Source organism: Rattus norvegicus, chromosome 2 (assembly GCF_036323735.1).
Source record: "Rattus norvegicus strain BN/NHsdMcwi chromosome 2, GRCr8, whole genome shotgun sequence".
Taxonomy (NCBI): domain Eukaryota; kingdom Metazoa; phylum Chordata; class Mammalia; order Rodentia; family Muridae; genus Rattus; species Rattus norvegicus.
The window spans coordinates 17,031,465-17,039,602 of NC_086020.1; positions in this window are offsets into that span (position 1 = coordinate 17,031,465).

Here is an 8,138-nt window from a genome sequence, read left to right on the forward strand (position 1 = left end):
CATAACATGCTCTAAATTTGTCCAGGATAGTGTGCTAGATGGCTAATCAGATGCCAGTCTATAGGCATAGAGAGTCAAATGTAACTAGGGTTTAGTCGATAGAAATTACTCTTTGACCCATCAATAACCTAATTATGGTCATTTATATAAGGTTTTTTATTATATAGAATTTTCTTGATGCCCTTATATAAATATTCAATCATAAGAATAAATTCCTGACACGCTAAAGTCTAGGTTAGATTGAGCAAAATGTTCACTTAAGAAAATATATGTCGTGATTGAGAGGATTTGATGGCATAAAAAACCCCAAATTATAGAAAAGGGTTTCGTTTCCAAACAAAAATAAGAATGTCCATCATTGTTCTTCCTGTCAATTAGAAGTAGGGGAACGCTCGGTTTTCTATTGATCATTTCGAAAGAGCACAAAGTAATGACAACACTATTCATATATGATCAAGAACCAGGCTTTTCACAAACATTCCTTTTTCATTTTCCCTATATAGCCCAGCTATAAGCTAGTCTAAAGAAGAAACTTCATTCTACATTCTTCAGATGGAAAATGATTATGCAAAATAGAACTGGGCGCTGTAACTTCCTTTCAAGTGTTCAGATACCTAGGTTATTATTGGTGATATAATGATTGGCCTATAAAGAATGTTGTTTGCCTCATTTCTTCAAAACTATAGCATCTGTTCTTCCAACACCATTTTACAGTGTCAGACATGGAAGAGGAAGAAAACAAGAGCCCAGGACTTGTTTTTCTCCGAATGGCTGCAACAAACTCTGAAATCATGACAAGGTAACTGAGAATAATTCTGAAATCTGCCTGCAGCATTATGGTGTGGGAATATTCTTTTTAAGAGAGAAAGTTGACTTTTTGTCACTGGCCTTTTGGTTTCTTTGTCCCTGTCATTAGGCAGAGTTTTCTAAGCTGAAGTTTATTCATGTCTTAAATTTAGTACAAGCAGCAGACAGTTTAGCCTCTATGTACAGGGGATCATGGCAACTATACCTATACTAATAGCACATGTGCAATGCCTCGACCTAGCACTAGACCATTACTGAAACAGAAGAGGAAAGTGCATCCTGACCGAGATACAACTCTGGAAGCTGCCTTTCCTAGAAATGTGGCTATCAAGCAAAAATTGGACTGTGTCAGTGAAGGAGGCCAAAGCAAATACTCCAGCAGCAGGTGATCCTGGTCTCTGACAGCAGAAAGAGATGTCTACTGGATGTTTCTGTGACTTGACACTTAGCGAGCAAGTGTATACATTCCATCTGCACTGGGTTTGACACCTATTCAAAGACAAGTTTAGTCCCAAATATCTTAAATAAGAGCAAAAGAGAATCATCCTGGCAGGACTACATTAAGGACAAAGAGAGGAACGGTTGCACAGATCCCCAAAGTCACGTGGTCATGCAGAGGTAAAAGATAAGAGCTAATGGGAGTGAGGATAACGTCCTGGAGAGGTAGGTGTGGTTTCAAATATCAGCAGCTCTTCAAACATCAAGGTACAGACAGGACCTACAATTTAGGTCAAGAAGAACAGGCACAATCCAGTGACACTTTCCTGAAAGAGGAACAATTCAGAAATTTAACATTAAGTTCTAAAACACACTGGTGGTGACTACCAGAAACATGCATCCAACTGACTGACATTTCTCAGACCATTAAGTTTGTACTTCTTTGGAAGTTTTAATGTCAAAAAATGTTTCCAATAGCGTTTCTTCAACACCTACGTTGTCCAAACAAAATTTTATTTGAAATAAATGGCAATTAAAAAGGATAAAAAATGTAAAGATCCATATTTTATAAAAAGTTACAAACTGATATCAGATATTAGATTTTTAAGCTAAAATTGTCTCTTGTGGGGAACCATTGTGATATCCCAGCTGATAAAGGAGCTTTGCTACCAAGTCTGATGGCTTAAATTTATTCTCTGGAACCTCAATGGTAGAATGAGAGGACATGTTACAAAATATCACACACACACACACACACACACACACACACACACACACACACACACACCAGCACATGTGCAAAAATAAATGGAAATGATTTTACAAATCCTTTAGCACCACAAATAAAAAATTGCAGTTATGTTATCATAAGAACAGTCTAATATGGTCCTTTGAGAGCCCTTCCCTAACACTTTTGTGTAATATACCATAAGCCATATTTGATTTAATCATATAGCAGGTGTGTGTCTACATTTGTGTGTGTATATATGTGTGTCCCCACACACACACACACACACACACGTGCACACATGTATTCACACACCAAGGATGAGGTGCAGGCAGAGGTCAAAGGACAATTTGCAGAGGTCAATTCTTTCTTTTCATCATGTGGATGAAAACTCGGGTTGTCACAATGTGTTTTGTCACAATGTCATCTTTCTAGCCCTGAAGTCATTTAAAAAAAAAAAACAGCAGTGATCAACAGTCGCTAAACATTGTAAAAAGAAACAAATAAATATGAAGGAAATCTAAAGAAAAGTCAAAATGAGGAAGTCTGGAGAGCTTTACAGCTGGACCAATTTGATGCACAAGGAATTTATGGGACTAAGGAAATCTGGGTGGGTAGGGCTAGGTGACCACCCTGTACATTTGTCTCAGAAAGACAGGCATCCTAAATAAATCCTGCCCCAAATCATCATGTTCTATTCTCCAATTTTGTCCTTGTCACCAAGTGTGTCCATTGCTTCTGCATATTAGAAAGCTGTAGAACTCTCTGTTTGCTGCTTAAAATCTTCTTAGTGGTTCAGAGTTCTTTCAAGAATATATTTTGCCACTGAAGCCCATCAATTGTAGTGATTAGAAATGCAAGTTTTATGGGTTGTTTCCCACCATGAACCATTGGATTAATTCAATAATGGATTCTTTTTTAAATGTATTTTTGTATATGCATGTGTAGATGCATCAGCATTCAGTACCCTGGAACTGAAGCTACAGACAGTTGGGAAGCACTTCATGGGTGATGGGAATTGAACCTGGATCTTCTGGAATAGCACGAGTGCTTTTAACCACTGAGCCATCTATCCAGGCTCTATTGGAGCTTCTTAAGTACCGTACTTATCTGTTTTTTTCTCATATGTTACATCTCAGTTGCAGTTTCCCATCCCTGCTCTCTTGGAAGTTCCCCACCCACCCTAGTTTACTCCTCGATTTCCCTTCTCAAAATTGCAGACTCATAGAGATCTCGACCAAGCATCTCATATCAAGTTTCAATAAGACTGGGCACTTCCCCTCACATTAAGGCTGGCTGAGGCATCATGGTAGAAAGAAAGGGGCCCTAAAAGCAAGCAAAGGAATCAGACACAGCTCCAGTGCATTCTTATCTAAGCTAAAAGGGCTTAAAGTGACCTCAGAGGCTGGGAATAATTTCTTTAATAAAAGTTTGAGGAAGAACTCATTAAGGAAATTGTTTAAGAAGCAAAGTTGGAAAGAACTAATCTCTAAGATCTAAACCCTGATATATACATATATAATGGCTGACCAAATCACAATCACAAAGAAAAGCTTCAGAGCAGCAAGTGAGTGGGAACCCACAGTTGATCTTAAAAACCTTCAGTAACACAATGTGATACATAAGCGAAAAATCAGCTGCCACACAAAAGACAATGCCTCCATCCATCAACCCAAACGCCGTGAGTTTCTGACATGTGCTCAGCACAGCCTCATGGCCATGGTGTTTATTGTTCCATTTTGGGCATCTTCTGATGTTTAGGAATGTCAAGAAGTCACACTCTGGCTAATGCTGTAAAACACCATAACTGCTAAGACAGAGAAACAAATCGAGTCCACTTTCATTTTTCTCCTGCAGTAAGATCACAAAGGTCAGACCCACTGACCATGTTTTGTTCCAAGAATCCCAACTCTGCAAGCTTCCATTTGCCAGGTCTAGTTAGGAAACATACAGAACGAATTTATCAGGAATCCATTTCACTGTGATAGATTACACCCAGCAAACAGTAACAGACTTTTGGGAAGAAAACTATATTTTATAAATTTTTAGTCTTTTTTTATTCATGAGGCAAGTTTATTAGAAAGAATGAGGAAACCAAGTTCAAATTTTGCCAACTTTGTAATTCTACTTTATTATTATTGTTACCCAATTTCAGAGAAAAATACTTAAACATAAACTTTCATTAAAACTAACTAGTGACTGATCTTATTCATATATTTCAACATATAATTTGCTGACCAAAAGATACCAGTAATATGAACACTTATTATTGCCTGTTGCTTATTTACTTATTGAGGAGATCAGAATCAGGACTTTGCCCATGCTAGGTAAGCACGATCCCATTGAGCTATGCCTTCAGGTCATATAGTTCATTTTTTTAAAAAAGATTTTGAATTTGAATATATTTATACATTATATTTCCTGTTTGTATAGTGTAAACCTCTATGCTACAGACCCAATTTTAATAACTTTGAGGTAAGCTGAATTAACAATATAATTTACCCGTGTTGCTTCATTGTTGTCTGAAGAACAGGAGCTATTGTTGAGCATGGTAATCTTGATAAGAAACTTTGGTCATATAACAAAGAAAATTTGTTTTTCACCAGACCCAAAGTCAAAGGGAGTGGGGCAATTTACTATGAAAATCCAAACTTTCGTCCATGCAGAGCTACACAAGATGGACTGTGGTTTTAGGAAGGATGCTCCTCACTTGACAACAGGGCAGAGTGTGTGTGTGTGTGTGTGTGTGTGTGTGTGTGTGTGTGTGTGTGTGTGTGTGTGTGTAAGTGAGTAATAACTCACCAATCATCAAAATCAAGTACGTCCAATGGTCACCATGCTATAAATCACATGCTCATTTAACAGCTTTGGATGGTCTCTTTTGATAATGGCCTCCTGAAGCTATCACCGTTCTTTGAAGCATTTTTGTAGTCACAAAACCTTTGTCCAACAGAGAAAAACAGATTTGAGGAGACATATAAAGTTTGGTGAACACGGATATTCCTGCCCTTGATTTCAAAACTGCACACGATTATAAGATAGTAATATTGAGTAGCTAGTAAACTGGCTTTGAAAACAGATTTCTATGAGTTTTTTAACAATAAAATAAGGAGAAGGCACGAAACTAAACAAAACACACATGGATTCTCAGAATGGTGACTCTTTAGAAACTCAATAATTTATAAAAGAGAGAGAGAGAGGAGAGAGAGAGAGAGAAAGAGAGAGAGAGAGAGAGAGAGAGAGAGAGAGAGAGAGAGAGAGAATGGACTGGTGACTAGCTTTACTGTTAGATTCCTCAGTGGGACCTAGGACTTTAGTGCACAGGGTTAAGGGCTATTTAACTACTCAAATGTTTCCTTAGGCAAAGGGCTACATCTCAGAATTGCCCTAATAGATTACCTGTGCTAAATGGGAAAAATCAATATGTATTCTTTATAAATATACTTTAATCATGAAGTAGGTCTTACCATGTCAAAAGAGAACCTTCTGATTCTATTCACACAGTCCTCAGCAGTTCGGATGAAACTAAGAGTTCTGCTCATGGCTTATTTCCGTCCCAATGAATCTTTGAGAGACTAGCTGCTCATCCAAATATTTTCATCTGAAGCCTCCAAAGAGGAAATAAAACAATCTTTAGACCTAAGGGAAATAGACTATTAGGTATTCTCTCTTAGAAATTGAATTTTCTTAAATATTTCAAAGAGTAGAATCCAGAGAAAAGGCAAGTCTGGAAAGATAATCTTCACATGAAGAGGGCTTAATGTTGGCCATTCATCAACTTCAGAAATGACAACTGAGAGCCACCATCAAGATTTTTTCCACTGCCACTACCACAAATAAACAAACACTTATGACTTAGAAATGTTTGAAAGAGATGAGTAAAATGTTCCCATCAACTAAAAACCCCAGTGTTTATCTAATTTAACGAAATGTGTTTTTATAACAGTAATGCTTCATAGTACGTGAGAATTAGCTTTCCCCACACTCTAATAACATGAACTTGACAAATATCACTGGGAAAAAATCACATTTAATCCAACAGAATCTGTTTGTGGATCAGATGCTAATAGCAATTAGAGATTTATGATTTTATTATTCAGTTTGAAACAACTTCAATTTTTAATTTGACATTGGCTGCACAGCAGTCTTTAAGGTGATGTTTTACTAGGAGAGGAGAAAATGCTTTATAAATATACATCAGTATAACCCTACAAATTGGCCTTCTGAAAGAGATTAGTAAAGTAGAGAAAACAGACTTTTTTGAACACTTTGCTCAATGAGTCATAGAAACAAGCTTCATATGACCATGGAAGGAGAAAGTCTGACTTCAGTGTTCGCTTCAGTTTACAGCAGCTGAGTAAAATAAGAAGCAAGTTTCTGTTCAATATAGATGTAACTTAGACTGGAATAATTTGTAGTACATTAGATGTGATGCAAGCACACGGAGTTTAAGACAGAAGTGACTAGCAGGCCTTTTTTGTATTGCATGTAATTTGATCACAAAAAGCTACATAGTACAATAGCAAGGCAGAATTAAATTTCAATATTAAGGTTGGTAACAGGGACTGGAATTTTTACTATTATTTAATGCTGAAAGCAAAATAATTTCTGAAATCATGGAAACATAAATTTAATAGATAAAAATGTATTTAGATGGGGTCTTTCTGTGCACACAGCAGTGTGGCCACAGAGCACACCCCGAATAAACATCGAAGCTCTCACATACAGAGAAGGGTAGTGGAAAGTGCCAATAAGCTTGTTATTGAGAAATCTACTCCCCAAATTGAATTATTTTATCTTAATTTTTCCACTAAAAGTAGAAGAATTAAAACTGTAACATTCCTTGAAGTGGAAAAATAGTAGATCCATTTTAAGAGGATTTCATCAAAGAATTTATTTCAAGTGAAATTTTTAGTTGTTTTCCATTATACCTAGTGGCCAGAGACAGGGAAGTCTAAAAGTATAATCTGATGATGTATTTCAAAAAAATAGATAGTTCAATTTTAAAAAGTAGTCGTTGTTCTGTTTTTGGTGAAAACACAAGTCAACAAAGAAACTAAATGAATCAGGGTGGGTATAACAAGAAAAAACATTAAAAAACACACTTGAAGGCATTAAGTAGAGTGGAAATAAGATTAGGAACACATTTGTAACCTTCCTGTATGTATCAGTATGAACTAACCTATGAACGCTTGAGAGATCTTGAGCTGGCTGGCAGCATTTGCAGAACTGTATGCAGAGAGTCATATTTCAGAAAATAATTAGCATCTAACACATGGCTTGGAAACTGTTTTGCACGTCAACGTGCTTTAATATAATAGTTGGATGTACTGACTGTAAAGCGGCCGCTCTCACTGTAAAACGCTGAATGTTCACTCACAGCATTAGGAAAATGTGGGATCCAAACAGGAAAGGGAAATTTATAAATCGTAATATTCATGCCAAGTGTTTAAAGCTGTGAAAAGTACATAATGCCTAATTTCAAAAGTTAAACTTACAACTTCAGGGAACCCAGGAGTGGAAAATATTGACAAACAGTAAGACAATATCAGTAAGTCTTATATCATTAAAAATAAGACCTAATACAAAGATGCTATTGAAATTTAATGGAGGAAAAATAACATGAGAAAAAAATTTGCCCAAAACAAACTAGTTTTGTGCTCTTTTCGCTTTCTATAGTTATGGCACTGAACGTAAAAGCTTTTGTTTCCTGTGTATATTTTGAATTGAAATTCTAAGATAGATCTTAAATAAAATACAACCAAGCTTTAGTGTTTATGTTTTATAATTTTTCTAGAAAATATTTTCATCAAACATAAAGTGGTTACTAACATTCTTTTTCCTAAGTAAAACTGAGTTCACGGAGTTAAATGTGGTACTGAGAATTCTATTTTCATCTCACACAAGCTTCGTTTCTATAGTTTTCTCACATAGGTCAGAGTCGCTGAAGATGTGAAGCACCTTTTCTGTAAGTGCCATGATACTACTCCAACAGTTTTCCGAACTGAATATTGTTCATCTTTGATATTAAACTAATAATTGGCATCTGGCTTTTCATCTAAGGTGATCTTTCAGCTGTGACACTGCCTTCTTTCTTTCCTTTATCCTTCCTCCTTTCTTTCTTTCTTTCTTTCTTTCTTTCTTTCTTTTCTTTTTGTAGTCATGT